Raw genomic sequence first — 23186 nt, forward strand, 5'->3', positions numbered from 1 at the left:
GGACCGAATAATATTGCACACCCCACTTTTCAGTTTTTTATTTGTTAAAAAAGTTTAAATTATCCAATAAATGTTGTTCCACTTCACGATTGTGTACCAGTTGTTGTTGATTCTTGACAAAAAAATTAAATTTCATATCTTTATGTTTGAAGCCTGAAATGTGGCGAAAGGTTGCAAGATTCAAGGGGGCCGAATACTTTTGCAAGGCACTGTATTTCTTCCCTTTCTTCCACCATCATTATTTTTTGAATGATATTTAGCTGGGACCAAGTGAAAGAAGCTGGCCTCGTCTACGGATCATCAGTTAACATCTTCACCTTTACACAGTATAAGGCCACATTTACTGTATATTATTATTCTAAATCTTCATTTTGCAAGGAACACACGACCTCACATTCAGCGGCGTATATTAATCATTTATTTTTGGACATAGCAATCCACTTAGCCTACTGACAAGTTAGCGAGAATAAAAGATTTTGAATTGAAAATTTCGTAACTCACCTTCCCGAGCACCAGATAAATTCCTGCCGAAAATCTCGTGGACAAGGATCTGTTTTACTCAACCAGCAACGAATTATTTATAAACCTCCAAGCTCTTAAAGTTTTTCAAACTTTCGTGAGAATGGGCTGACTTCGTATGGAAAAGATAGTTGTAGATATCCGGGTAAATGATGTCAGGCAGAGACGGCGAAGACAGCGGGTTGAAAAAACATAGATTTCTGGCGACTGGATCGAATGAAGCTTTTCCAAATAACGGCTTTTATGCAACTCATCCAATGAGTTTACAGCGTCTGAAAGCACAGGGCCTTCCATAATTTGCAAGTGAATCCACCTTTATAAACTATGATCATTGACAATACGGACACACAATGACGGACAATATGGCGGCACAATAAAGCGATCACGTAATTGTGTGACGTAGGTGAATGGGGTCTATATCCCCTTTCAGACAAACGCTGAACTCCTGTTAAATCCCGGGATTTAACCGGAGCCCTTATGTCTGAAAGCAATCTCCCGGGTCAATTGACACGGATGTTGACCAGGTCGCGTCCTAGTATATTGTCCGGGACTTACCCGGGAGACGGCATATGTGAAAGCAGGCGTTCAATTCTCCAGTCACACAGTGAAGGCTGATCACGTGAATCTCATGGCGGGCCGATCGTCATTTCCTCTTTCTTCACAGTAAGACAAAAAGCGGTAAACAAACATCGCAATTATAAACATGGCAAACTGGAAATAGCAAAATTAGGGATGGGAATCGAAATCCGATTCCAATTATGAACCGGTTCCTAGTGTTTCGAGGCCTCGACATCACAATGAAAAAGCCTTACCGATCCCTTTAATGATTCCTAAAGACGCATATTGCGTCATGAAGTGTCTTGTTGTCCAGACGCATCAAATGACGATGCAGAAGACGTTGGTAGAATTTGCTGACTTTATTCAACCATCACTTGAAGAATGAAACTAAAAATAGAAATGAAACAAATCAATTTCGTCCCCAATAACAAACAGGTTTGCATCAACGTAAATCAGCGATGATTAGCTGCTAATACAGTAATAACAAATGGTTAGCATGCGTTCGCTAGCATTAGCGCATCGTTCAAACCACTACGCAACTGGATTTAAGTGTCCGATCGGGAGTGGAAACACACAACAACAACACAAAAGATGATACATACAGGCGTTGCCTCTGTAGATATTTTACAAACATTAACAAAGAACGTAGGCTCGTTCAGTGTTTCCCTCTCTCACTCGCTTGGATGCGGCACCTCTTCGCGTGTAACCGCGCTCTTCTTCACGTGAGCGCGTTTTCTTCGCGTGAGGAAGCGCAAGGGCGCCCCTACTTGAGCGTGAAGGCACCATAAAAACTAAAAGGCATACATTTGAGTATAATGGTAAATAATACACTTTAACTGTTGCCAAAGGCAGAACAACGACCTATATACCAATATTTTAATTTCTATTTGAAAAATGTTTCAGTAAAATGTTACACATTCTTGTGCATTTGCTACTTATTGCCACAGTTAACATTGAGGCTTTGGGCCTCTTTTGACCTCGTTGTATGTTTGTAAGGTTATAACTTCTGATTAAACAAACTCGGTGCCAATCAAAACATTTGTTCTTCTTTTTCCCGAAATTAGAATCGATAAAAGAATCGATAAAGAATCGAATCGTTAAGCAATATCGATAATGGAATCGAAATCGTAAAAATCGTATCAATTCCCATCCCTAAGCAAAATTAAACTGGAAACATTACGGAATTTAATTGCTACTGGATCTTAGAGCAGAGAGAGAGAATGTCCATTGGCCATCTTTGGAAACGTGTGGTTTATTTTGTTGCCGATGCCGACCAAAAATGAGGTCATGTCCAGGTTATAAAATCCCACACAGAGAGCGCTGAGTTGCCCACAACACGGGACAAGTCTGAAAGTGTCCAACCTGGGTAATTTCCCGGTACATCTCCCCATGTCAGAAAGCCATGCCGCGGGTAAATCCCGCATCACTTTACACGGGAATTTAGCAGGATATAAGTCGAAAAGGGGCTTAAATTACAGCTCTGCGCATCATCGTACTATTCTGTTTGACCCTCTCCTCGCCCAACCACCCACCTGTTACGGCAGCAAACGGGGCCCCCTAGAGGCCGAGCCCGGGTGCCGCCGCACCTCCAGCACCTGCCAAAGTTCTGCCCCTGGACTGAATGTCTAGCACCGTCAATGGCCGCCAATGAATTCCACTTTCCTTACTGCTGCCATCATCACCAATATTGACTCAAATACAAAATCTAACTCATTTTCGTCTTTTACTAACTACCAAAACACATCCACTTTGACCTACAACGACAATGAGTTCACAGGGTTCCCTGCTTTTCTCATCTGAAATAAAAGGTTTTTACACTTTGCTCTGGCGATGTCATCGGCGAGTCTGACGAGCGGCATCTCCCACGGACTGACGTATGGATGACAAAAGCCACATGAAGTGCACGTTTGCAGGCGAGAAATACGACGAGCACGTACAGACATGTCGTCAACCCGCATAAACCGCTGTTTTGAAACGGCAGGGGAAAAAAACAAGGTTAAAAAAATACAGATGCCATAAAAGCCACTAATTTTTCTATGACTCAGTGATGTAATGTAAGCCTAGACTGAAGATTAATGGCCAGCAACAAGGAGGTTTTGTTTTTGCGGCTTATGCTTCGCTTCAATTTTTGACTTTTTTTTTCTTCTGTATTTACAATAGGGTTAACGATACATTGATTAGTTAAGCAACAATTGAATCGAAATCGATCAATACACGTCATTATCAGTTTTTAGATATGACTTTTTTTTTTTTTTTTATAAAAGCTTAGTTTTTATTGAAATATTTAACATGTTTCAGCAACATTTTTTTTTATTGTTGCTTTTTGATGGGTTTGGTTGAAATTGTGTTAAATGTTCGCACAATATCATATTTAATTTGACTCAAAACAGATTGTGACACTTTTTTTTTTTAAATTGATTTTCTTCATATGCAAACATACAAAAGGCAAGACCAGACAAAAACAAATGAAGGAAAAAGAATACCATACAACAACAAAAACAACAACAGCAAGCTGGGAATAGAAGACATCATGAAAAATATAGTGCAAAACAATGAAAACTACACAAGGGAGAAAATACCATTTTTATACAAATGCTATCCATACCTGTCAACCCGAGGCCGTTGGCAATCTTACAAATAGTAACGTATGCCCTTATAAATTGATGACTAATCTTACAACGTTTTATATAGCGTGCAATATGAAACAAAAATAAAACTCAATTTCTAGAATAATATGAATTTATTGGTAATATTGTCACATATAACCTTGTGCAATCAAAGAACAAGCAATATCTTCAGCTACATCATGATTACTAAAATTTAACAGTGACTTCTGTTATAATTGTATGTAGCACTTTTGGCAATTTCTATCATGTCTTTTGATGGCTGCACTTCATGGCACTTCAGCTCGTAATTCAATTTGACTTGAAGGTAGTTCGTTAGTGTGTCCAATTATAATTTAAAAAGGTCACTTGATAATATTAACTTACCAATGCAATCTTTGGATCAGGGAATATTTCTTTTGCTAATTCTGAGAAGTGATCAGCAATAGTTGCAGGCAAATTGTTGCAGGCAACAAATTAGCAGAATAAAATCTCCGCTTTCGTCACTTTTCATTCTGCAGACTGCATCTTTATGACCAGTGTTGTTAATCTTACTTTAAAAAAGTAATTACAGTTGCAAATGACTTCTCCCAAAAAGTAATTGAGTAAGTAGCTCAGTTACCTGAATGTAAGAGTAATTAGTTACTTGGCATAGTAACTGGTGTTACCTTTCATGTTTTTTTTTTTTTTTTCAAAAAAAAAAAAAAAAAAAAGGAAAAAACAGTAACCTTTGCTATGTATGGAAGTCATTTAATGTTGTGAATCAACTGGTAAAGTTGTTAAAATTGCTCCTGTTTTTGCATTAGTTTCCTTCTGCCTACTTTTTGACATTTGAAAGTTTTAAAACTGTTTCATCATTTAAAGAGAGATTCAAGTCAAGATTTTGCCGATTTAGGAGTATTTTAGATAAAAAGTTACTTAGGTTTGCTAGGAAGGTTCACTACAACCAGGGCCGGCCCAGGCCATTTGGGGGCCCTAAGCAAAATAATGCCAAGGGGCCCATATTTTTCGTCACAGTGTACTGTGAAACCCATACATGCAATCCAACCCATACGTCCATATTTTGTATATTAATCAGATTTTTCGTTTCTCTGCTCCAGAAGGATAAATTCTCTTCGACATATTCGTGCATCTATTTTCCAATCAAGTTTGAGCAAACAATCATTGCAAAGCAGGTTCAACATCACTCCCCAGGTTGCCAGATTGTAATGACAAGAAAATGGATGTTTGCACCGATAAACGGCAATGTGCGCCACATTATTCACGATGCTCTATTAACAACGTATAAAATGAGGTTGCCAGATTGGGGGCTCTTAGTGGTCAGGGGCCCTAAGCAGCTGCATAGTTTGCGTATAGGCTGGGCCGGCCTTGACTACAACAGAGCCTTTCTGAGAAGTCTACAGGCCCAAGTACACTGCATGCGTGATCGTTGCGGTTCCGGTCAGGTTCAGTGTTGCCTGCGTGCCACGCAGTCCGTCAAAAACAGGCAAATCATACCGGCTGCTGCACGGCTGTGGTCCGCCAACCTCGTGGTCCCCCCCCCCCCGTGAGCTCTCGCGTGATCGCGCGTGATAATGTGCCATTTAAAACAACGAAAAACACACGGAGTCTATACTCATCAAAGAAGCAGAGAGAGAGCACATATTTTCTTTGCATATTGGTATTTTAGTTAATCTGAAATTAAGAGACAGACATGACTGCATCATGATGAGATCAGGACAGAAAAACACACATAATAGGACACCTTGCAGCTTCCTTTTTTATATTGTCCTTATAGAAAGGATCTGCTGCATCATAAATGATTTTGTGGGTTTCCACCTCCATGATGAAGCGCTCATCATCCATCTTCGCTCGTGTTTAAACCGTGATTAGGCACCTGGGCTGTTACGTCCAGGCCCAGCTCCGCCCATTTTGCCGGATGCGTGTCCGGCAAAAATAGAAAATAGCCTATACCATCCGGCGGGCATGCGGCACGCCGGAGGTGGTTCGCAGTCAAGCTGGAGCACTGACGCGGCCGGTATACGTTGAACAATAGGATATAATGGGAACGGATTGGCTCCGGCGCTATTTTTTACCGGAGTCGGACCGGAAACGCAACGATCACACATGCGGTGTACTTGGGCCCTACTGCTTTAAGATGGCAGTTGTTTACTAACGCCGCTGAGTCTGTCATTTCGCATCTAGTGCTATATGAATATGATATCTAGTGTAGCATCAAGTGGGCGTAGATTGTAGGCTGTCGGCTACAGTCAGGAAATATTGGAGCCACCTAGCTTAGCATCCCGTTTGAAACAGCGTCACAACACTCTTCCTTCCTTTCCACTCCCACTCTCCTTTCTCCGTGTCTCTGACTTTTCTCGCGTCATTCAACTAACATAGCAACGCATAGTAACGTACATTGTCTCGTTGCCGAAGTAGTGACAAAATCCGGACGGAAAAAAAAAAAAAAAACGTAATGCACGAAAAACGTACGGAGGGGGCAAAGAAAAAAAAAAACCTACAATGCTCAAGTGGGTCGAAATCCAGCGTAGGGCTACTGCACCTTAAAACATGTTTTGTTTTCTCCCTGGGATAACTGTTGTTGTGATTTGGTCTAAACAAATAAAAGTTGATTTGATTTTATTTGACTTAGAACACATTCATAACTGAACCGTATAGACATGCAGGTGATGTCTGGATTTTTTTTGTTTTTTGTTTAGAAAACTTAAATTTCAATATTTGAACAGAATTTACCGTAAATTATATTAAAATACACAATAATCTCTTAACTATCCAAGAATGCAAAAAATTAACAATTGTCTTAAGACCACTCAACATTAGCCACGTTTACATGCTGACTTTTATTCATACCGATTCAAATCATTCCGAATGGAAATTTCACATCAGCTGTTTACATGTCACTTCATCTATTCCGATCCAGCGTTTACATGTGACTGCCTTTATTCCGAAAGGACGTTTGACAACTGCCGTCTGACATGCGCAGATTAATCAAAACAAAGCGTCACGTTGCAAAACATGGAGATCGATCGTCAGATCAGCTGCTATTTTAACTTTTCGAGTGGAAACAAAACTTCAGAATGATACGCCGTTCATTTAAAAAGTTGTGTGGGTGCGCTGTGCGTGTGCTTGGAAGCCATGTTGCAAGTGACGTTACTTACGTCACCAAGTGACGTCACCACGTCAGTACGGAGCATGTGCAGAAAGAACGCAACCAGACACCATTCCGCGTCCCTGTTTACATGATATAATTTTACTTCTAATCGGTTTGGGAAAAGGAATATTCCACCCCTGTGAAACGGAATGAAATTCCATTCGGTTTGGGCCTGTTCATTCCGAATGACGTGTTTATATGGAACACATTTATTCGGTTTGAACAAATATTCCAATTGTAATTTGAATATTTGGCTCCATGTAAACGTGGCAATTGTCTGTCTAAATAAAAAAAAAAATTACAACTGAAAAAACGTCTTAGTTAGGAAATACCAAAAATAAAAATGGAACCTTCCTTCAGGTAAAACACTACAGCTTTTGTCCACAAACACAACCAAATGCAACAAAAAAAATGAAAGCTCCTTTGGGCTGCTTTAAGACCACATAAATAAAATAAAAATGAACATTGGGGAGAAGGGGTTAAACCTCACAACATTTCTCACAGTTTAATTAACGTTAACAGTAGAAAACATACTGAAGGACACTTCTCTCTAAGCAGCTTCCTACTCGAGTTTTGCAGATTAGCAGGTTCATACAGTTTAATGTTATGCTAGGTCTGATGCAGGTCGGACTTTCAGTAGCAAAATTTGTAGTGTGTTCCCAACCTCCACAATATTGACGTCTTTTTACATTACTTACAGCGTCCAAAATAAAATTCTAATATCTCTCGTCTTTGAAGGGGGCGGAGGAGGCGGCATGTTGTCGACATGTTGTATTTTTGTCTGGGCTGTGAGTGCGTGTGCGTGTTTGTGTGCGTGTGTGTGTGTCATCAGCCAATCCAACGTGTGTTTGAGGAGGGGAAAAAAATGGACCGATGTATTCAGCGAGTGAAAAGGTGTAAATGTCAGCCTAAACTTAATGAGAGTAATTCACCTTATAATGGTATGGTCAATTCTATCCATACAACATATGGAAAGACAATCAAAATTACCATAATAACTGAACTCATTGTATAATGCAAGGTGGCTTAAAGGTTGGTGGAGACAATTTGAGCATCCTGAAAAGTTGGTATTGTCATGTCCCTACCATCCCTATGCAAATATATGCCCTTAGTTTGGAGACATGCCTTCTGGCACTCTAGTTTCTTTCCCTACCAAGTAGGGGATGCCGCTGAGCCCCTCCACTGTCACAAAGCACTAACAGGCGGACACACTTTGAGCTTCCCTTCATTGAAAGACTTGCATCTGCCACTGGTTTGTAGTTAAAGCTTGACAAATCTTTCTGGAAAAATAATAAATAAATAAAAAATCCAAAATTGGCATTTTATAGCCAAATGTATGACATTTGATACACTTAAAATTTCATGATTTTGAGACTAATTCAGAATTTTGAAATTCCTTTCTCAAGAAAATTGATGGATGTAAGTCAACACCTGCATTTGCAGGTTTCATGAGGGGAAAAAAATCAGTATTTAGCAGGGGTTATAGATATTAAGCACATATTACACATTCTTCATTTGGATTTTTTTTTTTTTTTTTACAAATTTGAAAAAAAAGGTTCCATTAAGACCTTGTTTTTTAAATTTTAGGATTCTCTCTTAGTTGCTTCATGTTGCGCACGTTGAAGGTTTTTACTACTGTATTTGTATTAAACTGCAATTCATTTTTTTCTCCACAGTTCTTCTCTGTATTTGTTATTTCAGTAAATCATTCCCTAAAATCATACTAAATTAACAGAAAAAACAACACTTTTTAAGACAAATATTTAATTAAGATGAATAAATTGCAAAACCTTTTTATTTCAACCAAGTCCCCTAGAGATGACACTACGGAGTGTAACATTGAACCCTGGCTGACCAGGTAGTACCATCTTTTGCCAATGTTATTTACATGCACTCTCCACCACGAGGACCCCGAAGCCCCCTAAAACAAGCCCTCCCGCTCTAGCTGTCCATGCTGGGCAGGATGAATTAGCGTGGGACAAAGGGCTTTGTGGGCCGGCCATGAAAGGCCTATTAAACACGCTGCATCCCCCCGAGGCCCTGCCCCGTTGGATGCCTCCTCCTAAAATGCCCCTCTCCCAGCGGGCAGCTCGCCCCTTTGGAGCTGTCACTGCAGCAGATTGTCAGCTTGATGATTATTAATGTTGTTATGAAAGTAATAGAGAGGGAGAGGAGAGTTGTCCTGTTGGAATACGATAGCCTACAGTCTCTACGTAGCTGCAGCGCCCTTTTTTTTTTTTAAATGCCTTTAGGGAAGGATCATTCATTCGCTCCTCCCAGTCAAAATGGATTGGACCTCTAGTGGTGTCAATGGTAGCCAGTGAGTTAAAATGGATCAGAGCATATCAGCGTATTGCCAAAATACAATGAAAATGGTCAAAAACATAAAAATTCTTTGTAGGCTATGTATTATTGCTTTAGGTCACAGATGTTAAACTCAGACCGGGCCCGCCACATCATTTTGTGTGGTCCCCAAAAACATATCATGCGCATTTAATATTTGTTACTCTAATACCAACATTTCAGATTGTCATTCTTGAAAATGTTGAGATATTACAAGCATTTTTTTGTTACGTACCTGAATTTTACTTGCTTCAAATTCCAAAACTAGCAGTACTTTAATACATACAAAAATACGTACAAAGGAAACTAACTACAACTTGGCCCATGGCAAAAATGAGTTAAATATCTGTCTTTAGGTGAAATGTAACTACAGGTAGCCCACGAGACAAACTCATTACTAAGGCGAAGAACAGATACAGTATGTGGTCAAAGTTAAGGATGTGAACAATGTTGACCCTTTCGAGCAAGCCAAAGACAAATGGAGGAAAGATGTCGACGGGCTTCCACAATTACGCAAAATGGACATTCTGCTGTATTTATTGTTTGGTGTATGTTACTAAACTCATCAGCGATTCCAAAATTACAAATCGCTAGAAAGCTACGAATAGTTTTGCTGCGGATGGGTGCAGGACCTGCACATTATGACCGTATCAAACGGCAACTCCATCGTTCTTGCTAAGGTAGGCTATGTGTGTTTACTATTTTCATTGCCATGAAACTGAACGCACCCCAAGTGTTGGATGACAAATGAATAAACAGAGCAGAGTAGACTCGCTACGGCTGGTAGTTTCTTCAATTTATTCAAAGTAAGTAACGCACCGCTTTTGACCGTCAGTAACGGTAACGGCTAAAAAAATAATTAGTTAGATTACCCCGTCACTGAAAAAATAATGCCGTTATGTAACGGCGTTATTTATAACGGTGTTATTCCCAACACTGGCCTTGACTCAGAAAAGGTTGAAAAACACTGGGGTAAAGAATTGTGCTAGCGCCAATTGCCCCTAAACCCTTTGAACTTCACACAGTATGGAGGAAGTCAGCGTGCTGTCACGATGACGTCACCTCGCTTAGCAACGTGTCGCCATTTTGTGAAGGGGGAACGCACAGCTAAACATTCCATAGACAAACATCTGAAATTAATATATTTCAGGTGTGTTTTGCGTCTTTTTTCCTAAAAACGTGTTGAACGTGGCTTACTATTATCACGAGTCACTGCCGACAGATGCGAGAAGGCGATGCAATTTAAAATTTGCGTTTATTGGCCTACAAAGCTGCCGATACAAAGTCGCAGCTGATAGCTGGATAAACAAAGGAATGGCCTGCAGTGGAGTTCGGAAACATCTACAACTACCTCATAAAGTCACCCAGTAAGTTTACCTTTATCATTTACGTGGAATATGTACTGTGTGGAACTGAGAAAATCGGTAGTATATAGGAAGTGATTATTTCTGCCGTAACCGGTAATTCGCATCCAAGCGTTATTTAGCCATGAGCACGTCATGGCAAAATAACCGATTCCCACCAGGTCAATAATATACCGATTGACTAATCAGAGCAGTTCCGGGCAAAAGAAAAATAACGCTTTGCAAGTTGCCGGTTAAGGTAATAATAACCACTGCCTAGTCTATTGATTTCTAGCAGCTAATTGGGTCAAAAATTAATGTTTACTCACCAGTAATAAAATGTCGGCTGCAAATGTAAATGTGTTTGGATTTAGGTTCCCACAGGCGAAAATAGTCCACGGAACCGTCTTCTTTTACTGTTCCTCGATTAATTGCTCCCAGCCATTTGTTTCTCCTTTTCTTCTCACGTGGAAGAATGGAGAACTTCCAATGCGGCTCTGAACTCTTCCTTGTGTGACAACCAGCAACTCAGCAACTTTTAGTCATTCCGACGGAAAAAAGACCGCAAATAAAATGAAAGTTAAACGCGTTTTTATTACAATCAGTGTTGGGCACGTTACTTTAAAAAAGTAATTAGTTACATTACTCACTACTTCTTCCAAAAAGTAACTGAGTTAGTAACTGAATTACTCTATAGTAAAAGTAACTAGTTACCAGGGAAAGTAACTATTTCCGTTACTTTAAAAAGAACTTGTTGTATGTCAAAGAATTTGAAATTTTCTGAGCAGTATTCGAGTCAGTGGAATAGAGAAGAACAGACAGGTAGTTAACTTGTCAGGTGCTTCAGCAGTTTTGAATTGCTTACCACAGATGTCGACAAAAGCTTTGCCCCGGGACAAAAATTACACATTACATGCAGGTTCTTTCCTTGAATTTCGACAAACTTGAAATAGTGTCGATATCTCCACCTCTTAAAGGACAATTTTTCTTCTGAATGGTCTGCTCCCAACCCTGTGCATCTGTTTTGCGTGTGTGTGTTTGCCGCACGCGCTGTTCCGGTTTGCTTGGGAAATCACCGGCTCTGATTGGCTTATCACGACACATGACTCTAACCCTCAGCCAATCACAATCTCTTTCATCGCATCTCTCGAGGGGCCGCATTCAGTTAGGCTCGTTTCCTGACAATTCACGTCACCTTCAAAGCGTCTGCCGTCCTCAAAATGGAAGCAGAATTGTTGCTGGCTGACAGTGGGAGATGGGAACGAGGCTAGCATCAGGTGTAGCAAACATAGAAACGTTACCAAACTTTGGAAAGCATTGTCTAATTAAATGAGCAGGGACAAACAGCTTGGAGTCAGAAGTACGTGCGCTATTCTCGAACCTGAACGCACCCCAAGTCTTGGATGACAAATCAAAAGAGCAGAGAGTCGACTCGACACGGCTGGTAGTTTCTTCAATTTATTCAGTGTAAGTAACGCACCGCTTTTGACCGTCAGTAACAGTAACGGCGTTGTAACGGCGGAAAAAGTAATTAGTTAGATTAGCCCGTTACTGAAAAAAATAACGCCGTTACGTAACGGCGTTATTTATAACGCCATTACTTCCAACACTGATTACAATGCACGACAGAGCAACTGCTTGTGACTCATCTCTTGCCCCATTGTCAATATGGCGATGCTTTGTTGTGGCTGGTGACGTCATTAAATGCCCGGATACCCTACTTCCTCTATGACAGAGGTGTCCAAACTTTTTGCAAAGGGGGCCGGATTTGGCGTGGTAAAAATGTGGGGGGCCGACCTTGGCTGACGTCCTTTACGTAGAACAATACATTTAAGCATAATTTAGCAAGCCATTCCGTGTGTCACATTTGCTTTATTTTTTTAAATGAATAATTTCAACAATCTCGCAACTAGCCTTTGCGGCGTTCTCTTTCGACTCTCGGACTCTTGCCAAATACTACTGCTGTGAAATTAAACTACCTTCAAGTTGCTTCAATTTCTTGCTGCGTATCTTCCCTGTAATCTTGTCGTACATGTCAGCGTGTCTTGTTTGGTAATATCGCCTCACATTGAAATCTTTAAAAACAGCGACTGTCTCTTTGCAAATGAGGCAAGACACAGTTGTTGCGTATTTTAGTGAAGAAATAGTCCAATTTCCACCTATCCTTGAAGCGTCGGCCGTCGCAGTCAACTTTTAGAGGGTCACACGGAGTAATGTTGCTTAGCCCTTAAAGTGCATGTGACACGAAAAAGCATGTTTATTTCATAATGCACGCGGTATTTTGTGCTCCTGAATGATATGGACCGCTTGGATGTGTGTGGAAGCGATCGCTATATTTATTTCGTTTTTTGAATCCCGCGCCTTGAAAATGAGAGACTTCCGGCTTCGCTCTTGCATTGAGGAGGAGGGCGCTGTGACGTGTACGATGGAAGACGTCCTCTTCACTATACAGCGTACTGTTGTGTATGAGGACGAAGGATTCAGCTGATTTTGCGGATTAATACGTTTATTTTTCGCATCACGTCAGCCAAACGGCTGCAGAAAAATCATTCTGTATGAGGGAGAGGCGTATGCGCCTTTTTGGAGTTTCAAAAGGTTCCCATTCACCGTGGATATTGGCCAAAACAAGCCCGACTACAGTGGGACCATTGGACTTGGAAGTGAGTAAACATCTTGTTTAGTATTATGTCAAATATTAATACAGCTATTACAAAGTAAACACTACAAACTTTCTTTAAAGGACTACTTACGTTTGATCATTGATAGGCATGTAAAAAGCTCTCCTCATGCACATTAGCACGTTAGCTTCACAACAACTGCAGCCACCCTCCTCTGGGGAACAAACTGTAAATTGCTCTCCGCCGGGCGGTTTGCCGATCCACGATGACAATCGACAACTCAGTCATCATGCCAAATAATCCAGGCGAGTTATGTGTGATTTTCCGCTTCGAAGACTTTGAAACATCACTCGGTTCGCGTTAGCATGTCGGCTAGCTGTCACGCTTTTAGGTTTGTTTACATTCTCCGAAGACGGGGAAGGGAAATGACATACAGTATGTCCGATTTAGGTGTCATAAAATATAGTTGGAGGTGCAACAGTAAAGGTGAAGTCGACAGTTTTGACCATTATGGAGTAATTTTGCCATGTCGTCCTGAATAAATGCATTTTTATCATTTCATATTCCATTTATCACAAGACTGTTATTTGTGTCATGACCAACCCATTTATTTAGCAATTGGGGAAAATACTTGGATAAAAAGAATATCTTGTAAAAATATTGAAGTAAAGAGACAGAAACAATGACATTTTGCAGCTCTCTTCGTTGCGTTTTCCTCGTTGTGAATAGTTCCCCCTCGACGGGCTGACTGGTCCTTCTCAAGCCATTTAAATAGCTATTGGGGAGAAATACTTGGATAAAAAGAATATCCTGTAAAAATATTGGAGTAGAGAGACTGAAACAATGACGTTTTGCGGCTCTCTTCGTCGCGTTTTCCGCGTTCTGAATAATTCCCCCTCAATGGGCTGAATAGTAAAACCGATGAGCCCAGTCTACCGCTGACGTCATCCACCTGTTGGGGACGCTAAAGCCCTATAATGGTAGGCGTGGCTAATCAGCAGATTAAAAGACTATTTTCTTGTCATCTGCGCTTTGCTAAATTGTTGTATATAGTCGAATCGTCTCAAAATATGATTCTAATTTACATACTAATGCCATTTAAGACTTTTTTTCTCATGTCATATGCTCTTTAAATACCTGCAACATGAAGCAATTATTAGAGAATCCCAAAATTTGAAAAATAAGGTCCTAATGAAACCTTTTTTTCAAATTTGTGAAAAGAAAAGACAAAATGAATATGTGTAATAAACGCTCTAATATCTATAACCCATGATAAATCGTGTTTTTTCCCCTATGGAACACGCAGATGCATGTGTTGACTTTCATCCATCATTTTTTTCCCCAAAAGAAATGGTAAAATTCTAAATTTGTCTCAAAATCATAAATTTAGGTGTATCAAATGTGATACATTTGGCAATAAAGGGTTAAAGTGCTGCTGCCTTTTAGTGGGTAAATGAGGAGCAGCATTTCGTGTGTAAGCTACTTCATATGCTGGTTGCAGTACTGCTGAGCAATTTATTAAGTCTGTGTGCGGGCCAGATGTTATTGATTTTATGACAAAGGCTGGGGGCCGGATGAAATTTGACCATGGGCCGCTTTTGGCCCCCGGGCCGGACTTTGGACATGTCTGCTCTATGACATAGTTTTTTTTGTTTTGTTTTTTTTTAATTAAAAAAAAAAAAGAAAGAAAGAAAAGTAACACCAGTACTCAAACACTTTTTGGGAGAAGTAATTTGTAACTGTAATTACTTTTTTTAAATAAGGCTAACAACACTGACTACTACTGTTGGTATCGGTACAACACCAGTCATGAAATTGGTGATGAATGAGCTGACCGGAGTAGAAATCTTTTCCTCCATTTGTAAGAACGTGCAGAGTGAAGTGGAGAATTCCTAAAAGTAGGAATTGGAGGTTGCTGTGATCGGTGTTGCCTGAAAGTGTGTGCGTGTGTGTATTATTGTACAGTTCAAAAAACGTGACCCACAACAGCACAGCTGCACTGGAGGGGGGGGTAGTGGGGTCAATACAAACTCTGTGCATACCAAATCAGGAGAAAGGAGGGGGTTGATAGGGGTGGAGGGGGGGTAAGGCATTTTTTTTTTTTTTTTTTTTTTTGCGCCTTCCAGGACACCATAGTATTTGGAATTAAAAGTTTTAAATATTGAAATGACGAATATTTGGAATTGGAGTTGGAATTTTTGGTTCCAAATTGGGATTTGTAGAAAATTGGTACTGTTAAGTGTGTGTTTTTGAGGGGGGTGTAGGATCCAGTCCCCACATTGTTGAGGTCCCTCCTCCTGCTTTGGGAAATGGGAGGACTGGGAAGGCCAAAAAAAGTAGGAGGGAGGAGAGTGGGGGGAAGAATTGTTTGAGAGCTCAGTCATCCAAAAACCTCCTTTCAGTGTGAGAAACTTTTTCGGGGGAGCACGCAGAGAAAATGTCGCCGCAGTAAATTAAAAACAACACGAGAAGAATAAGGAGAAGAAGACGGGCTTTTCTTGGCTGCTTTTCTTCTGCTTGGTGAGGAGGACTACACCATAAGTTGTGCTGAAGATAGCTTTTGCCGAGAAAAAAACTGAGGTGCAAGCGCTAAATCGAGCAGTTTTGGTGAGTTTGAAACCTTCACGCTCCTTGTTTTGAATGAAAACACAAAAAGGAGTGATTGAAAAGATGCGCAAGTTAGAAGAAAGTCCGTAAGTGATGTTTTGGTGGTTGCTACATGGTCACGCTTGTTAGCGTGGTAGCATGTGTGTAGTTTATAACCGTAGTAGTCTCCCATGGAGAATCAAGGAAAACTGCACAAAAAGTGATTGTATTTTTTAATTTCGTGATATGAATTAGCGTTTTACGCTTTTCCTTGAATGCGTATTCGGCGTGTGGACGCACTGCGAGACTACTTTGTTAACCTTTCGATGATTCTCGCTTTACTCTTAACCCGTCTAAGCGTTTTTGACTCCAAGGTAACACGTCGTCGATGTGATAAAAGTGTTTTTTCCCCAACTTTAATCACGTTTTTACACATTGTGAAGGCCGCAGCCTAGGAGATTCCACCGTTGGGGTACACGTTTGAGATATGCTAGGTTTACGTGCCCATTCAGCAACAATGTTTGAGGAGAAATCTGCGGAGAACTGTATTGTCCCAGCGCGAATTGAACGCACCACTCTCCGGCAGAAATAGGATGTTTTGGCATGTACTGTACTTGTATGCGTGTGTGTGTTTTTGTGCATTTCCAGCCAATTATGGCACTAGCCTCAAGGTCACGTGATGATGAAGGGTCCCTTCGGAGCTGTTATTATTGCTTTACTGCAATAGACGTCCAATCCATTTGAAGTGGGTGGGTGGCAGCGAATGAACGTTTGTTCAATAAATGTGTGATAAACACATTTTTAAATTCAGATTACAAGGATAAAAACAGGAGTCAATGTCGGATTTAAAGTAGAGGAGTTCTTAATTGAGAAAAGACTGGATGATTGGGTGCGATTGACTGATGTCCAGTCCAGGCTGAAGTCAGCTGGAAAGTGCTCCAACTCACCCTAATGAGGGCGAGCGCTTTTTGAGAGCCTCTTTGTGTTGTTCTAGATCATTTCTGACAAGTTGAACTGATTCCAGTGCTGATTATCTGCCTGTTTTGCAGCCCTGATGATCTAAACACATTAAAAGCAATAAGGTCCTCTTTAGAGCACTGACCTGTTTTCATGCAGTCCGTAGTATCCTAACAGATACAATTCGGATAAGAACCCTAACGAGACATAAGTAGAGACTATTTCTATTCAGGTATTATGCTCCTCTATAATGAATTGAAAGAACATCAAAGTACTTCTGTATGATAAAATAGAGGTTTAAGGACTGAAGTTATTTACAACACAGTAAAACTTTTTTTTTTTTTTGACTATTTGCGACCACAATTGAAGGTTATATTTAATATGCTGCAAATGCAAGTATCTATGTTGTCGAAGCACTCCGAACACACTTGTTGCACTCTAGTTGAAATTTAGTTTAGTTTTTGATATATTAGCCCAATTTATCGACATTGCTTTACCTGCATATTTCCAAATAACAAATATTCACATATAAAACGCTGTAAGAACACATACAAACAGGTAGCCTAACAATATTCACAGGTATACATTCATCCTACTGTTTTAAAAACAATTTACATTAAAAACATAATTGTGACTTTCTTCTTTTACTCTTTATTTCTTCACCCACGTAAAACTTCTCCTAGAGTTCAATGCGCACACAGCAGGAACAACATTCCAAACAAGGTTTTAGTTGTTTTTAATTTTGCACGGGGTGTTAACAGCCCACGGGCTCCAGGTTGCCCACCCCTCTTGAAGAGGGTGTAACATTGGCGACAAAAGAAAAGGGGAAGAATGAAAGCTCCTTCCTCGAGGGCACGCTTTCATCTGTGACAGCGGGACGCTCGTGCAGCCATAACACAAGTTTTCGGGGCGTCCAATCAGGACGGTCGGGGCCCTCACCTGTGTGGTCCTTCTGGACAGGAAGAAATAGAGTCGTAACGGAGCAGTAGTTTCACTTGAATGGGAATTGCTCAATATAAGATTCAAGGGTTAATACAATTTGGTAGAAGTGTAATTCCTTGTTTTTGGTCTGTAATGATGAGTAAAAAGATTTGAGCTTTTTACGCATGTCCTCTCTGTCCATCCATAGAGGGACACCTGGGTAAGCAGGTGGCTTCATACCTCCGCCCCCCCACCACCGCCACTCATGATCCTCGCTGTCAGCCGAGACAGCATTGAGAAGGATGGAATGCGAGTGTTGGAAAAAAAAGAGGTGGACTTGTGAGGCTAATTAAACATGCCGCCATCAAACGGGAAGAAATCCCTTTTCCGCTTCAGGTGCCTCTTAGCGGCATGTGCAACCTTTTCCCACGCATTTTTTCTGGCTCTGAATCCCTTTAGATCGCTAAGTTAATTGGATTCCAATTGGATCATGCTGGGGTTCTCATACTATGGTCACAGAGGCATCTACAGGATGATTTATGAATGTTATGTCTTATCATTTTTGGAGGTGAAAACAACACATGGGGCATATTAACCCGAGGACTACACCATCCTTAGCCCAATTAAAAGCTCAGATATACTTATGATGTACAGCATCGCTTCATGAATTTGACAATCCCGACCATACGCAAGTCATTTTTAACACTAGGGGTGTGACAATATATCGAAACGGTGATATATCGTGATACTTTGTATCCCAAACGGTTATCGATATGCTCCTGCCAAGAATCGAAATATCGTTTTAAAAAGGTGTCAATGTCTAAAAAAAATCAATAAAAATGAACCAACAAGTTGCTAACAAAAATCTTCCACCATAATAGTGTCTCAATTAACTCTAAGGTTGCATTGACGGTGCTTGACGCCCAATCCATTTAGACTGGTAATGTTTGTTCATTCGAAACCAGAGCGTTCAGTCATTCTGTCCGATTTTCAGGGCATTTACAGGTCACTTGCTGTTGATTTTAGGGCATTTACAGGTCATTTCCTGTTGAGTTTGAGTCACTACCTATTTATTTGGGTGATTCCCAGGTCACTTCCTGTTCTGTAACTCAAAATAAACAGGAAGTGACCCAAAAAATACCCCAGAATCAACAGAAAGTAACTGAAAATCAACAGGTAAATGACCTTAAATGGCCCAAAATTACCTCATTGCCTGGCTTTGCCTGTCACTGACGGCCATAGACGTTCAATCCATTTGAAGTGGGAGGGATGGCAGCGAATGAACGCACGTTCATTCACTGCCACCCTCCCAGTTCAAATGGATTGGAAGTCTACTAGTGATAAACTCATTCCAATTCACAGCAGAAGCTTGTTTTTCTGTTTATTAGTTGTTTGTAGAATATCCTACAATGATTTCCTGACCAATGTATCGATAATCGTTTGTATCGTTATATCATCAGATCATCGTTATCGTGAGCTGTGTATCGCAAATCGTATCGTATCGTGAGGTACCAAGAGGTTCCCACTCCTATTTAACACATTTGCTTCTCTGTCTGTATTGTATTCATTAGGCCTGCACAAGATACCGTTTGAACATCACTATCGCGATATGCGCATTAGTACCATCACAAGACGTGAGATTTGTTTTTTTCTTGTTTTTTGTAAACATTTGTTTTGCTTCATAAAAGCAGCAAGTGTCCAGAGACATGGCCTCCTGGATTCCTTTTATATACAACAATCTTCATCGTTCAGAGAACAACCCCTTTAGCCTGGATTAAACAGTATTATATGAATACAATGCGGTCATGGCGAGTCAACCGCAGTCTTCAGAAACAGCTATTCAAGTCATCAGGTGAAAATTCTTCTAGTTTTAATATCACAATTTATATCAAGCAATGTATCGCAAACCCCCAAAAAGTTGCAATGCGAGTTTTTTGCATTATCCTTCAGCCCTAGTATTCATAGAGTAAGTGTCGTGTTAGTTGGTAAAACAAAATTTTTTATTAAAAATACCAATAGACATACAATCCGTTTGGGCTGTGAAAATTGGACGTCAGTCGCTGGTCAATGGCAGTGAATGAGTAAAAAGGGCTTTTTAAAAAAAAAAAAAAAATCAAAATGTAATTAAAATCTATTAATAAATTAGTTGCCAACAAATTTGATAGTTGATTTTTGCCAGCAGCGATGAGCAGTCCCGTTTGGGTCTTTCTTTGTGCGTCATGTGAGGCTGTGCGTGCGCACCAGTGATTAGAGTAAGAGGGAGAGAGTTCACTGCTATAATCAGGTTGGGCTGCTGAATCACTAATATTACGAAGTGTCGAGAGTTCGATTGTAGCCGTATGTTTGTAACAACTAGCAACTGGGCGTTGTTTGTAGCGGCTGTCGGCCGCAGTCAGGTATGTTTTTTTATTTAGCGGCATGAGTTGAACATGATATCTACTCTCGGTCCGTTCCTCATTGCGTCCCAAAGACCGCGCTGACTGTGTTTCACTTCCGCTTTACCTGGTATAATTCAATAATCGGAATTTGGATATTTGTGAATCGTTCTCGAATCTTCCACGGCCGAATTGCAAATGAATTTATGAATTTAAGAATCGGAAATTTCGCAGGCCTCTAGTTGTTAGATCCAGCATGCGTCCATCAGAGGTGAGTAAATGAAACCAATTGTATTGTTTGTATTCTTTGTTGATGCGATGTAAGTAATTAGCATGGAGCGCTAAGCTAGTTAGTGATAATGCTAATTAGTGTCCTCAGTGTCGGTTTGTATTGTGTTTTGGAGAAGCATATTTGTACTTGTGATTGTTAGATAGTAAAGTTGTCTCATTTCATTTTATAAAGAAACCACAATCACAAACACATTCATATAACAGTTTGGTCTCCTTTCAACACAAACACAACACAAACCCCCATTCAAACTATAAATTGTTTGATAAAGAAAACAAATTCATTAGTCCGCCTCCTCATTTTTCGATTTTGTTGTATAGTTTGTTTAAAGAAAATAAATGACTCATTGACACAATCTATATCAGCGCTTTGTCCACAGGGGGAAAAAAAGTCAATCAGCAGCACTTTTTTTTCTTTAATGAATGAATGAACACCACTTTTGTCTGATTTGTGTACTGAGAAATTCTTTTTATGTTTTGTACTCAGAACTAGGGCTGAACGATATTGGGAAAAACTGACATTGCGGCTTTTTGGGTGTTTGCATATATTGCAATATTAAAACGAGAAAAATTTTCACCAGATGAATTGAATAGGTCTGTTTGGGAATACTTTGACCAAATTGTATTCATTAGAGATGTCCAGATGCAATCCTGTAATTGGAAATCGGGCCGATCGCGCCACTTTTCAAAGGATCGGAATCGTTTGAAAAGAATTGGGTTTTTAATTAGAAAAATATATATATATGTTTTTCTTAGGGCTGTCAAACAATTAAAATTTTTAATCGAGTTAATTACAGCTTAAAAATTAATTAATCGTAATTAATCGCAATTCAAACCATCTATAAAATATGCCATATTTTTCTGTAAATTATATATATATTCTGTAAAATAAATTGTTGGAATGGAAAGATAAGACACAAGATGGATATATAAATTCAACATACGGTACATAAGGACTGTATTTGTTTATTATAACAATAAATCAACAAGATGACATTAACATTATTAACATTCTGTTAAAGCGATCCATGGATAGAAAGACTCGTAGTTCTTCAAAGATAAATGTTAGTACAAGTTATAGAAATTTTATATTAAAACACCTCTTAATGTTTTCGTTTTAATAAAATTTGTAAAATTTTCAATCAAAAAATAAACTAGTAGCCCGCCATTGTTGATGTCAATAATTACTTACACAATGCTCATGGGTGCTGAAGCCTATAAAATCAGTCGCACCCAAGCGCCAGCAGAGGGCGGCAAAACTCCATAAAACACAATTAACAAGTGGGCATTTCACTCTACTGACATTTAAATCTGTCTGAGCGGGACATGTGCGTTAATTGCGTCAAGTATTTTAACGTGATTAATTAAAAAAAATCAATTACCGCCCGTTAACAACACCATAATTTTGACTGCCCTAGTTTTTCTGCTTCATGCTCATTCAGCCTCTCGCCATCTGTCCTGCTAAGCGGTGCGACCAAACTGATTTTCTTGGTCACCAGTGCAGCTGGCATTTGGTACTTAAAGTTAATGACGATTGACAGGTTTGTAGCTTTGATCTGGCTAGAGACTCCTCGGTAACTTTACGATCAAAGGCAGAAATGTGTTAATCATCGTTAAGTTTGGTCCACAGTCTGAAGTCAGTCTTTTCGGTATCAGATCTGGACTCTGTATCGGAAGATTCTCAAAATCAGGTGACTTGGTGGATATGAAAGGGATCCAGGAAAGCCATGTCTCTGCAAAATTACTGCTTTTATGAAGCAAAACAAAGGTCTACATTAAAAAAACAATCGCAACTCCTGCGATAGGACTATTGCGCATGCACACATTCGTATGTTCAAACGATATATTTTGCAGGCCTACTCAGAACCTTCATTATTATTATTGTTACTTTTATTATTATGTATTTAAAACGGTACAGTTGTAGACTACACTTAAGTCAGGACGCTGAAATATTATATTATTTATTTATGTTTATAATATTATTTTTGAAGGAAATAGTAATCCATTTTGTCTTCATTGTTACTTACAACATGCCTAAAACAACTTCAAGTTAAATTTTGAAAAGTCGTAATAGTCTAATAACTTATTAGTCAGACCCAACCTCAGGTAATATTCCCAAAAAATAAAGTTGTGTTTTTGAAGTTAAGCTATCAAAATACTTTCTCTTTTTGCTTACCACAATATAATCATCATTATTACATTATTTTACCTGTAACTCCAACAAACAAAAAAAATCAATGCTAGGAGTGTAAATCGCTAATATTAGGAGAATAAAGTAGCATTTTCAAAGTCAGTTTAGCAAAGTACAACTTCCTCGTTTTGCCTAACTCCCACATAAATATATTACTACGTGATTTTAGAGAAATCTGACTTGTCACAGCCTTTAACTTCAACAAAAACGAATAAAAAAATAGGACTATTGTAGCAGTGTAAACTATGATAATATTTGGCAGTCATTTCCTCCATTAAGTACACATTAAACAGTTACTTTTTACTTTAAGCAACAAAAAAATGCAAGGCAGTTTTGATGTTTTGTGCAATTTTCTTGCTGAAACATTTGAGAAATTTGACTGAAATCTATTGTTTATAACAAAAGATGACGATATTGATCAAAGTTTTAACATTAATTTACTATTTTGAAATCCTTTTGGCAATTATACACATGGCGGTCATGTTTAATCAGTGTCACGAACTTACGATTTTGAAGGGGTCCTCGAAATGAGTAAAAAAGTATGAGGACCTTCAAGTAGGGTTTACAAAAGTATCTTAAGTATCGATACTGAAATGTTATATTTCGATTAGAGATGAAACGAATACTCGAGTAACTCGAGTTTAAAAACTGATCCGAGTAATTTTATTCACCTCGAGGAATCGTTTAATTTTGCCAGCTCTAAGCATCGCATTTTACCCGGACTAGTTTTAAT

The 23186-nt window shown here is 39.5% G+C and overlaps 1 protein-coding gene across 2 annotated transcripts in view; it reads left to right on the plus strand.

Moving 5' to 3' along the window:
- The first annotated feature begins 15493 nt into the window (after window positions 1–15493).
- boc (BOC cell adhesion associated, oncogene regulated) overlaps window positions 15494–23186 on the plus strand; it is a 70281-nt gene continuing 62588 nt past the window's right edge. Inside the window, exon 1 of one of the 2 annotated variants that reach the window (XM_057824132.1) lies at window positions 15494–15742. The gene's annotated coding sequence lies outside the window, so the exon portion shown is untranslated. The remainder of the gene's footprint in view (window positions 15743–23186) is intronic. The other variant, XM_057824133.1, reaches the window with a different exon arrangement.

This window comes from Corythoichthys intestinalis, chromosome 20, assembly GCF_030265065.1.
Source record: "Corythoichthys intestinalis isolate RoL2023-P3 chromosome 20, ASM3026506v1, whole genome shotgun sequence".
Taxonomy (NCBI): Eukaryota; Metazoa; Chordata; class Actinopteri; order Syngnathiformes; family Syngnathidae; genus Corythoichthys; species Corythoichthys intestinalis.